At 50.4% G+C, this 12,712-nt stretch overlaps 1 protein-coding gene across 3 annotated transcripts in view; it reads right to left on the reverse strand.

Annotated features, from left to right (window-relative positions):
- LOC123757880 (tolloid-like protein 1) overlaps positions 1–12,712 on the reverse strand; it is a 230,328-nt gene that overhangs the window by 189,534 nt on the left and 28,082 nt on the right. For all 3 annotated transcript variants that reach the window (XM_069338663.1, XM_069338662.1, XM_069338661.1), the window contains exon 2: positions 6,998–7,475. The gene's annotated coding sequence lies outside the window, so the exon portion shown is untranslated. The remainder of the gene's footprint in view (positions 1–6,997; positions 7,476–12,712) is intronic.

Consider the following 12,712-nt stretch of genomic DNA (forward strand, 5'->3'; position numbering starts at 1 on the left):
GCTTAGTCTGCGTTCACTAAGCAGTTTACGAGCTCGGAAGCGCTAGGAGGTCGCCCATGACAATACGAACTCCTACGACTTCGTATTGGGGCGCGGACAGCCTCCTAGGACCCACACAGACCGTAAATTGTTTAGTAAATACAGCTTCTTAGCCGCGGCGATCAAGGTAAGATATACAGAGGGCTAGATTCACGAAGCAGTTACGCAAGCACTTACGAACCCATATATCTTTTCTCCATCTTTGGCGACTTTGTTTACAATTATTAAACAGTTAATGAGCTCCGAAGCACCAGGAGGCTGTTTATAACAATAACAACAATTGATTGGGAAGTTTTCATGCTTGTAAACTGTTTAATAAATGTAACCAAAGCCGTCAAAGATTGAGGAAAGATGTACACGTTCGTAAGTACTTGCGTAACTGCTTCGTGAATCTGGCCCCAGATCTCTTAAGTGGATGTGGGTAACTGCCCTGAGGTAGGTGCTGCTGTTGGCACTCTCGCCACGTCGTAAGGTGCACGACCGACACTTGAGTACTGCCCTAAGTGCTCGGTTTTCTCACTCGAGTGTTTTGAGAATCAGACGGAGCCCTGCGTACCCAAGGAGGTGGAGGCCGAGCTTAATACTAAGCAAGAGGTGAAGGGAGGGGAGGTTATCTTGAGGTTATCTTGAGATGATTTCGGGGCTTTTAGTGTCCCCGCGGCCCGGTCCTCGACCAGGCCTCCACCCCCAGGAAGCAGCCCGTGACAGCTGACTAACACCCAGGTACCTATTTTACTGCTAGGTAACAGGGGCATAGGGTGAAAGAAACTCTGCCCATTGTTTCTCGCCGGCGCCCAGGATCGAACCCGGGACCACAAGATCACAAGTCCAGTGTGCTGTCCGCTCGGCCGACCGGCTCCCCGGGGAACCGGGGAAGGGGGAGGGGAAGGGGCAGAGGGTGCACCAGTTCTGAGAAAGAGGTCAAACCCGTCCATCCAGGGGGATACGACCCGTTCATGTTGAGAACGGGTACAAAACACGTTATGTTAAAACTTTTCTTCAGGAACAATAGGGAGAAAAACGCCTTACTGCGACTATTACGGTAAAAGCGTAGAGTTGCTTCTGGCGGAGGGTGGGGGGGGGGCTGTAGGGGGTGAGGGGGTAGGTAGGGTTAGAGGCGGGGAGGATAGGAGGATAGGAGGAGGATAGAAGGATAGGAGGAAGAGAAGGAACACATCTGAGGTCTTCCATTCTCCTGCAGCCTCCTGTCCTCCAACAGCCCCCCCCCCCCCTGGGATCCTCATGGAGGCATGTCGACCTCAACTATGTGGAGGAATCAGTTGCCTCACTGGGGAAGAGGCAGTATACATATATAAGCAGAGGCGCCTGACAGCTGGGGTGGACAGCGCTTCAGATTCGTAGTCCTGAGGTTCCGGGTTCGATCCCCGGTGGAGGCGGAGACAAATGGGGCAAAATGTTTTTTTTTTTTTCATCCTGATGCTGCTGTTACCTAGCAGTAAATAGGTACCTGGGAGTTAGACAGCTGCTACGGGCTGCTTCCTGGGGGGGGGGTGAGTAACAAAAAGGTGGCCTGGTAGCCCACCAGCATAGTGCTAATGGGCGCACTTACCATTGTGCAACATTGTTACCATTGTGCAACCCACCCAAAAGATATCTCTATATGCAACCTTGACCCTTTGAGAAATAAGAGGTCTAATGGGCACGCTAAGAGGCACACAAATGGTATGACCCTGAAGGGACCGGGACGTCTCAGCGCCCCTCCCATTAAACATGAGGTGACATCATTACCTAAACTGTCTCGGTGTTCAAATGGGAGCTTTTTGCAAACCTCCATAAGTTACCTGATCAATAGGGGTTGTAATTCATGCGTTAGATTGCGACCAGCGGCGTCAAACAGCCTGATTACTCTGACCACCACCCAGAAGCCCTGATTAGAGACCGGGACGTGGGGACATTGATCCTAGGAACCACTTCAAATTACCTTATATGCCTCTAACTGTAATGTAAAAAAATTGAATGATTCTATCTCTCTCTATCTCTCTCTCTCTCTCTCTCTCTCTCTCTCTCTCTCTCTCTCTCTCTCTCTCTCTCTCTCTCTCTCTCTCTCTCTCTCTCTCTCTCTCTCTCTCTCTCACTCTCTCTCTCTCTCTCTCTCTCTCTCTCTCTCTCTCTCTCCAACGTGGTACCTTTAGCGTGGCACTGTAACCTTGCCCACTATCAAGAGGGTCGAGGTTCGTGCTGTATCTGCCTCGTGTAGGATACAAGTGCTACAAAGAATACAGTAGTCGTGAACCCTCACTACACAGCATCATATTCCAGGAAGAAGAGTTGCCACTGTGGCAGGATCCAACAAGGTTATAGACTCGTGCAATGGCTACAGGGTATGTGACGATTGCAAGTTGATCAATAGTTACAGGGTCGTGCAATACATACAGGGTGTTGTAATGAGTCCAGAGGGGGATATAATGAGTTGAAAGACTGTATAATGAGTACAGAATGGGCCGATAGGTATACAGGTTTGTGTATTGAGCAGAATGCTGTATAAAATGTCTACTGCGAGGAAGGGGGGGGGGGGGGGGTGGAGGTCCAGTACCACCTTCTACTCCTCCGACCAATAATGTATTGCAAATGGGGTGGGCAGCCATAACGGGGGTGGGCAGCCATAACGGGGGTGGGCAGCCATAGCGGGGGTGGGCAGCCATAACGGGGGTGGGCAGCCATAACGGGGGTGGGCAGCCATAACGGGGGTGGGCAGCCATAACGGGGGTGGGCAGCCATAGCGGGGGTGGGCAGCCATAACGGGGGTGGGCAGCCATAACGGGGGTGGGCAGCCATAACGGGGGTGGGCAGCCATAACGGGGGTGGGCAGCCATAACGGGGGTGGGCAGCCATAGCGGGGGTGGGCAGCCATAACGGGGGTGGGCAGCCATAGCGGGGGTGGGCAGCCATAGTGGGGGTGGGCAGCCATAACGGGGGTGGGCAGCCATAGCGGGGGTGGGCAGCCATAACGGGGGTGGGCAGCCATAACGGGGGTGGGCAGCCATAACGGGGGTGGGCAGCCATAACGGGGGTGGGCAGCCATAACGGGGGTGGGCAGCCATAACGGGGGTGGGCAGCCATAACGGGGGTGGGCAGCCATAACGGGGGTGGGCAGCCATAACGGGGGGTGGGCAGCCATAACGGGGGTGGGCAGCCATAACGAGGGTGGGCAGCCATAACGGGGGTGGGCAGCCATAGCGGGGGTGGGCAGCCATAACGGGGGTGGGCAGCCATAACGGGGGTGGGCAGCCATAACGGGGGTGGGCAGCCATAACGGGGGTGGGCAGCCATAACGGGGGTGGGCAGCCATAACGGAGGTGGGCAGCCATAACGGGGGTGGGCAGCCATAACGGGGGTGGGCAGCCATAACGGTGGTGGGCAGCCGTAACGGGGATGGGCAGCCATAACGGAGGTGGGCAGCCATAACATGGATTCACAGGAGTTGCATCACCCACCAACCCGTCCTTCTAAGGTTCCCAATCCTAACCTACCAGAGAACCCAAAACAGAAAACGGAACAGTACATCACCTTTTTCTCGAGCCGCTTCCAGTTTTTAGTACGACAATTTTTGACCTTAGGTAACGCATACGAACGAAAACGTTCGTATGCGTTACCAAGCAACGTTCTTTGTCGCTTTTCAAGAATAATCACCAATAAACATTAGACATATTGCATGATTCGTAATTTTCACGCTTTCAAGCCAAACATATTGAAGGAAATCGCCCCTTTTCAGTTGTAAAGATACTTTGACATTTATGAAACTCGTAGGGGGAATCTTGTCGTGAATTCACCTTGACGATAAGGTGGGGGGGGTGGGGGGGGAGATGTCCGAGGAAGTGGCCATTTAAGTAACCATTGTTGCACAACAGGCTCAGGCAACGCTCGATTTTGGCCTTATATATATATATATATATATATATATATATATATATATATATATATATATATATATATATATATATATATATATATATATATATATTGTGACGATAATCTCTTTCAAGAGAGATTGAGCCTGCTCTTTCCTACATCATTACGTCAAAGTACAAGATACTATATAGAAGATACGTCCACCAGTATCGCCAAAACGTTTTGCCCAGAGAGCAAATCATACCCAGCACACTCCAACACCTGGCCAGCCCGTAACCAGCAAACTGCTCATCCTCTACCTGCCTGTTGCTGATTGGCTGGTGTCTCGTCGCACCTGCCCTCCGCCACCACCACAAGTCGACGTCTGGGCTGCAGCACGCCAGTCTCGTCAGAATATCTTTGTGCTCCATCCAGTTGACATCTCTCGCTGGTAGACTAAGCCTTGGCTTTCGTGTACTAAGGGAGGTGGCAGCTCGAAGCCAGTATTCCAGCACCCATTATTTTATTTTGCTATCACTGTAACTTACTTGTCTTAGCGTAACTTTTCATTTGCCAGTGATTATTCATGTTGTTTTGTTTGTTGACTTGTCCTACATTTTATAAGATTGCCTTTATTCATGTCTTGTTTTCTAGAGTAATTAAAATTTCATTGTTTATATACTTGTGTTTTGTGTGTCTTCCCATTACCTTACCACAGACGAAAGGACAAACTTTTCTCTCTTTTTTTTTTGTGATGTGACGAGGCCCTGTCCCCCAGCTTTTGAAACAGCCGAACACCAACGCTTTACCGTCACAATATATATTGTCACCAGCATTACTGTAAGAAAAAAATCTGCAATTGGTTTACAAATTGCTTTATTGCGTGGCTTAAATGGATAGAGTGCAGGTGAGGATGGGAGGATGGGGAAGGTGGGGTCCGCGTGAAGGATGAAAGGATGGGGGTGGGGGTGGATAGTGTTAACAGGATGGAGTCTGGTGGTGGTGGTGGTGGAAGGGGAGTTCCAGCATAAAGCTGAGGGCTAGTGGATGGGGCGCTAGAATAGGGCCGTGTGACTGGGTTGGATTGGGGGGATGGGGTGGTGGTTGGGGTAGTGTGTCCACGAGTGTAATGATCCAGTAACCTGTGGTTTAATAAACCAGTAAACCCGCAAGATCAAGTCCAAGAAATAAAGGCTTGTGTGGAGACCCCCCCCCCCCAGACCTCCAGACCCCGCCCAACATAACACAACATGGCCGAGCGGGCCCCCTGGCCAACATATAACTCGACACACGGGCCAGGTCGAGCGTCGTGACCACACACACACACACACACACACACACACACACACACACACACACACACACACACACACACACACACACACACACACACACACACACACACACACGTCGTCCTACAACACGCCAGGTTCACAACGACAATATGCACGACATCCAGAAATAAACTTCACCTGAAATTGGATTTTATTCAACAGCTACAACATCCCTTTAGGAGCGGCTGTTGTTGTTGTTTCTGGGGTCAATTTCCTTGGCTTTACCGCAGTAGACGATGAACGCCTCGAGAGCGCTTCCCGCTTCGGCGTTCACTGTACAGTCGCGTTCTCTCATGAACTCGCAGGTGAGAAATATACCTCCAGGTTCCAGGAATGCAGGAAGGGGAGGGGTGGGGTTGAGGGTGAGGGGGGTGTTGAGGGAGAGGGGAAGGGGTTGAGGCAAGGGAGTTTGAAAGGAGAAAGGGAGGGGGGTTGAGCAGGGTGGGGTTGGAGGCAAGGGGGGGGTTAAGGGAGGGGGTTGAAGTGTGGGGCTGCGAGAGGGGGAGGGGGAGTGAGGAGGACAGGAAGGCAGGTGTCACAATAACAAGTGTGATAAAGAACGTTATAGAGCTTCCTATAACCAGCTCTATTGCCCTCTGAGGGGCGACTCTATTGCCCTCTGAGGGGCGACTCTATTCGTCTCTGAGGGGCGACTCTATTGCCCTCTGAGGGGGGCGACTCTATTGCCCTCTGAGGGGGCGACTCTATTGCCGTCTGAGAGACGACTCTATTGCTCTCTGAGGGGCGACTCTATTGCCCTCTGAGGGGGCGACTGTATTGCCCTCTGAGGGGCGATTCTATTGCCCTCTGAGGGGCGACTCTATTGCCCTCTGAGGGGCGACACTATTGCCCTCTGAGGGGCGACACTATTGCCCTCTGAGGGGCGACTCCATTCCCCTCTGAGGGGCGACTCTATTGCCCTCTAAGGGGCGATTCTATTGCCCTTTGAGAGGCGACTCTATTGCCCTCTGAGGGGCGACTCTATTGCCCTCTGAGGGGCGACTCTATTGCCCTTTGAGGGGCGACTCTATTGCCCTCTGAGGGGCGACTCTATTCCCCTCTGAGGGGCGACTCTATTGCCCTCTAAGGGGCGACTCTATTGCCCTTTGAGGGGCGACTCTATTGCCCTCTGAGGGGCGACTCTATTGCCCTCTGAGGGGCGACTCTATTGCCCTCTGAGGGGCGACTCTATTGCCCTCTGAGGGACGATTCTATTGCCCTCTGAGGGGCGACACTATTGCCCTCTGAGGGGCGACACTATTGCCCTCTGAGGGGCGACTCTATTCCCCTCTGAGGGGCGACTCTATTGCCCTCTAAGGGGCGACTCTATTGCCCTCTGAGGGGCGACTCTATTGCCCTCTGAGGGGCGACTCTATTGCCCTCTGAGGGGCGACTCTATTGCCCTCTGAGGGGCGACTCTATTGCCCTCTGAGGGGCGACTCTATTGCCCTCCGAGGGGCGACTCTATTGCCCTCTAAGGGGCGACTCTATTGCCCTCTAAGGGGCGACTCTATTGCCCTTTGAGGGGTGACTCTATTGCCCTCTGAGGGGCGACTCTATTGCCCTCTGAGGGGCGACTCTATTGCCCTCTGAGGGGCGACTCTATTGCCCTCTGAGGGGCGACTCTATTGCCCTCTGAGGGGCGACTCTATTGCCCTCTGAGGGACGACTCTATTGCCCTCTGAGGGGCGACTCTATTGCAAGAAGCTTGTCTCACCTGGCAGGTACTCACCTAGATGATGACGGTAGTGTAGAAGAAGGGTCTAAGTACTCACCTAGGCGATGAAGATGGTCATAGTTATCGGTGTAGATGCTAGCGTCGAGGGGTCGTTCCAGGAGGTCGTTCTAGGGGGAGGGGGGTCGTTCGTTATATAAGCTGGTTATACCTCCCAAGCCATTATGGTCGTCCTTTGCTCACACCAGTCTAAGAGAACCGCTTCACTATACATGAATGTGTATATGCATATACATATATATATACATATGTATATCGTTTACGTTAGTACATATACACACAAAGTTCCTGCTCTTGTCAAGAGCGAAAGTTCACATTACACTAATATTTTCTATTCCTTGTTAGTTCGAACGATAATAACAGCAATAATAATGTCCACAAGGCATTTTTCTTGTACGTTTCAGAGGACACCATAATTTTTCACTATGCAGCGTTTCATTCTTAATGTTTGCCTCATTTTCTGGAGGCCTTGTATGTGTGCCTCTTCAGTCCGGACTCTGCACTAACTAGGGCACAAACTGTAGAGAAACAATATTGGAATTTACGTAAGAATGAGTTAAGATAATTAAATATATGTGTGTGTGAACGGGCTTGAATGGTACCCAAGCCAATATGCAACTGAAAACTCCACACCCCTAAAAGGACTCGAACCCAGACAGCCAGGAGCAACAAGTTAATCCCGGTGCCAGGGACCACACTTGAGTCCAGGGGCCCTATAGCTTCCCCTTGATCAACTACTGGGGCCCCCCTGCGGGATGTAACTCACAATAGTTGGCTAACTCCCGAGTACCAATGAAGGAATGGTGTCTAAGCACTTAGATCGTCGGGGATCGAACGCCGACCGTGCAAGAAGCCAGGAAGTGGGTGTACCGGCCATTCCCAAGAGGAAGGACTAGGCAAGAAGAGAGTAATGGAGGACACTAAGATGGATGAGAGAAGACGGGTGGTTGTGGCTGTCAGCGGCTCTTAGTTTAAGTATATAACAAGTGTACACATCCGCTTCTTTTATCAGGAAGGGGTGAGAGAGAGAGAGAGAGAGAGAGAGAGAGAGAGAGAGAGAGAGAGAGAGAGAGAGAGAGAGAGAGAGAGAGAGAGAGAGAGAGAGAGAGAGAGAGAGAGAGAGAGAGTACGTGTGTACTCTCCTAGTTTGTGCTTGCGGGGGTTGAGCTTTGGATCTTTGGTCCCGCCTCTCAACTGTCAATCAACTGGTGTACAGATTCCTGAGCCTACTGGGCTCTGTCATATCTACATTTGAAACTGTGCATGGAGTCAGCCTCCACCACATCACTGCCTAATGCATTCCACTTGTTAACTACTCTGACACTGAAAAAGTTCTAACGTTCCTGTGGCTCATGTGGGTACTCAGTTTCCACCTGTGTCCCCTTGTTCGTGTTTCCCCCGTGTTAAATAGTTTATCTTTATCTACCCTGTCAATTCCTCTGATAATTTTGTAGGTAGTGATCATGTCTCCTCTTACTCCTCTTCTGTGTGTGTACTCACCTATTTTGTACCTGCAGGATCGAGCATTGACTCTTGGATCCCGACATGTGTGTATTCACCTACTTGTAGTCACCTTGTTGTGCTTACAGGGGTAGAGCTCTGCTCTTTCCGCCCGCCTCTCAACTGTCAATTAATCAACTGTTACTATAACTACTATTTTTTTTCTCACACACACACAGACACATACACACACACACACACACACACACTTACACACACACACACACACACTTACACACACACACACACACACACACTTACACACACACACACACACACACACACGCACGCACGCACGCACACACACACACACACACTTACACACACACACACACACACACACACACACACACACACACACACACACACACACACACACACACACACACACACACACACACACACACACATCCGGAACACATCTGGAACATCTGGAGCGAAAGAACTTTGTAACACAGCTATGTTACAAAGTTTTCCTTCCGCTACGTTCTTCTTCTTGGTTAACGTTCCCTTCCTTTGGTTCCCTTATCAGCTCTTGTCCTTTTATAGTCTCCCTATCTTATGTTCTCCCCCCACCCGCTCCCCCCTCACCCCCCTTGTACCCCCACACCACCCCCTCCTGTCCCACCCTGCACCGCAAAACCCCATTATGTACCGTCCCCACCCACTTCATCCCACCCATGTGTAAAGTCCCCACCCACTTCATCCCACCCATGTGTAAAGTCCCCACCCACTTCATCCCACCCATGTGTAAAGTCCCCACCCACTAACGCCACAGACGTTCCCTGGCGTGGTATGAATGTTTCACAGTGTGCGGTGCTGACGGCAATGCGACAGAAGGAGGGGGGAGAGAGGAGAGATTTCGGGAGGGTGGGAGGGAGGGAGGGAGTGTGTTGGAGGGATGGAAGGAGAGAGGTAGTGTGTTGGAGGGAGGGATGGAGGGAGGGAGGGAAAGGGTAATTAAAGGAGAAGAACAGATATATGCGGAATTTAGTTCAGTTTATAACGTTGTTTTTTGGCAATTGTTACTCTGATGCATCGCCGAAACAACGTTTTTTTCAAAACGATCCGTAGCGTTGCAAGTTCGGATAGTGTGATCAGATGAAAAACTGTTGACCAACTGTGCAAACAAAACCTCTATTGCAAATGTCACAGGAATGGCTGTTACTCGGAATAGGAGCTGATCATTCTTAAAGGGAAGGGGGGGAGGTAGGGTGGGGGGTTACAGCGAATAGGCCTATGGCAGTCCCACCATATTGCTATTATGCATTCTCATAAATACATCAGGTTATTGTGATTGCTTTCTGCATTCCGGTGACTGCTTATATAATAACTAAATCCATTAGGTGGAGACTAATGCACGCGATTAGGTATAGTCGCGTTGGATTATACGGCTCTCTTGATGTTAGTCAAGAGAACTTAACGGCTGGCAGCGCTGCACGAAGTTACCAAGGCCTGTACGAGCTGCACTACAGTCTTAATTCTTGACCTGCTTTCCGGACGAGGAAATATTATGTCAGGCGATAACGCTACGCTATCTTGTGTCCTATTAGCGCACCGATATCCATATCACAGTGATATCCTGCCCGATGCGTTCTGGCCACCTCGTCCTCCTAAGAGAACGTCGCATTTTGACGTATACTCTACCGGCAACAATGGTCGTACTAGAAAATGGTAGTGGCTCGCAGAAATTGACATACTGTCCCGTTTTCTGTGTTGGGTCCTCTGGTTGGATAGGGCAGAGCACTTTAGCACGACAGTTTCCTGACGCGTCGCCCCAGCAAAGACGACGCGACGCCCCAGCAAAGCGACGCGACGCCCCAACAAAGCGACGCGACGCCCCAGCAAAGACGACGCGACGCCCCAGCAAAGCGACGCGACGCCCCAGCAGAGGCAGACTGCTTGAGAAGGAAGCCGGCCTGGTGTAGTGCTCTCGCTCCACACAGACGCCATTTGCAAGTCCATTTTGAGCCCTGGCGCGGCGTAAACACAGGTGTCTGATGACTTACCTGGACTGCGCAGGTAAGTCCAGGTAAGTTTGACTTGTTGCCATGAGACAGACGACAGGACGAGGCTGGGGGAGACAGAGAGGCCAGGGGAGAAGAGTAAGGGGGGAGGGGGAGAAGAATATGGGGAGGGAGAGAAGAGGGGAGAGTATGATCCAAGAGGAGCAAGTGAGGGGAAGAGTAAAGAGTTGGTTGAGGGAATATTCTGAGAGAGATTGGGAGGGGAACAATAAGAAGAAAGTTAAAAGACCTCTCAGGATAGCGGACGATATATCCAGCAAGTGAAGGATATCCAGGGAGTGGACTCTGTATCCAGCATGTGGACGTAATATCCATGTAAGGGGACGCTATATCTCTAGGCAGGGGACGATATCCTTGTATCCAGAAGTGTAATCTGGTGAGAGGCTGGATGTCTGCCAGTCATCAAGACTTGTCTTGTCCCATCACTAACCAACTACTTGTTTATATTTCTTATATAATGCGAAATTCTCCTCCCACTCCCCCCCCTCTCTCTCCCACTCTCTCTCCCTTCCTCTCTCCCTCCCTCTCTCCCTCCCCTCTTCTCTCTCTCTCTCCCTCCCTCTCTCTCTCTCTCTCCCTCTCTCAACCAATTCCTCCACGCCCACTTGCTCCCAATGGGGACCCCGTCCCCTCCTACCACTTCCCCACCAATTCATACTGATAAAGCCATTACTTATTGTGGCTGATTGACCTTACCATCACTCGTCGTCCCTTCACCATCACTCCCCCCACATCCCCCCCCCACCATCATCCCCACAATCTTCCCCTCCCCCCCCCTGCCCCGACATGCTGCCATCACCTCGCCTGGTGTTGTGTGTCGGCTCACACACACACACGCACACACACACACACACACACACATACGACACTGGAAGACAGAAGAGTAAGGGGGGACATAATCACAACCTACAAAATCCTCAGGGGAATCGACCGGGTAAACAAGGATGAACTATTCAACACTGGTGGGACGCGAACAAGGGGACACAGGTGGAAGCTGAGTATCCAAATGAGCCACAGAGACGTTAGAAAGAACTTTTTCAGTGTCAGAGTAGTTAACAAATAGAATGCATTAGGCAGTGATGTGGTGGAGGCTGACTACATACACAGTTTCAAATGTAGATATGATAGAGCCCAGTAGGCTCAGGAATCTGTACACCAGTTGATTGACGGTTGAGAGGCGGGACCAAAGAGCCAAAGCTCAACCCCCGCAAGCACAATTAGGTGAGTACAATTAGGTGAGTACACACACACACACACACACACACACACACACACACACACACACACACACACACACACACACACACACACACACACACATTATTGATTCTGCTTTTTAAATGCTTAGCGCGTTTTTTCCTGTGCATAATGCTGTGCTCGCTGGGGGGACTTCCAGTTCTACTGATCGGGAGAATAGTATCAGTTACCAGTAACTTTCTCTAATATATTAATTACCATAACAATTAATTATAACGTTTGTGTGTGTGTGTGTGTATTTACTATTTACAGAATCAAGCTATTAGCTCTTGGACCCCGCCTTGCTAACCAATCTGTTTTCCTATTGTCTACTACATATTTGCGACCTCTGGGTGGAGAGGGCGCTCCTTAATTGCCTCAGCCAATACGCTAGTTCAGGTTTGCCTGAAAGGGAACTAGCAGGAAAAAGCGCCAAGCCATTGCTACTATATAGCACTGGGAAGGGATAAGGATTTGTGATGGGACGAGGGAAAAGGAATGGTGCCCAACAACTTGGACGGTCGGGGGATTGAACGCCGACCTCCAATGAAGCGAGACCGTCGCTCTACCCTCCGGCCCAAGTCTCGTCAAGGACCCGGTCACTGGTTAACACCTGTGTAAACACAGCGTCTACACCTGTACACAGTTGAGCCACTCCATCCTTCGCTTCCTATAAATAGTTGACAAAAGTGCCCCAAACAGCGCCAGAGTTTTCTCATACCTGAAAGTTGCATCTGCAAATTTGTAAATTAAAACAGGTATACTATCTGATGCTGTAGATTGTAATCTCGTGACTTATTTGTGTGTTTAAACCTACAATTTAGACCTATTGTTTTATGTATGATCCATACTATATCATACATATATTATGCCTCATATATTATATATTATATTATGTCCAATGTGAAGGTGAGTAGCAGCAACAGCATCTTCAATGCAATACGACCTAATTGAAATACTACGATTAGAGAAAACTCTTATGTTAATTTCTT

The sequence above is a fragment of the Procambarus clarkii genome, chromosome 40 (assembly GCF_040958095.1).
Source record: "Procambarus clarkii isolate CNS0578487 chromosome 40, FALCON_Pclarkii_2.0, whole genome shotgun sequence".
NCBI lineage: Eukaryota > Metazoa > Arthropoda > Malacostraca > Decapoda > Cambaridae > Procambarus > Procambarus clarkii.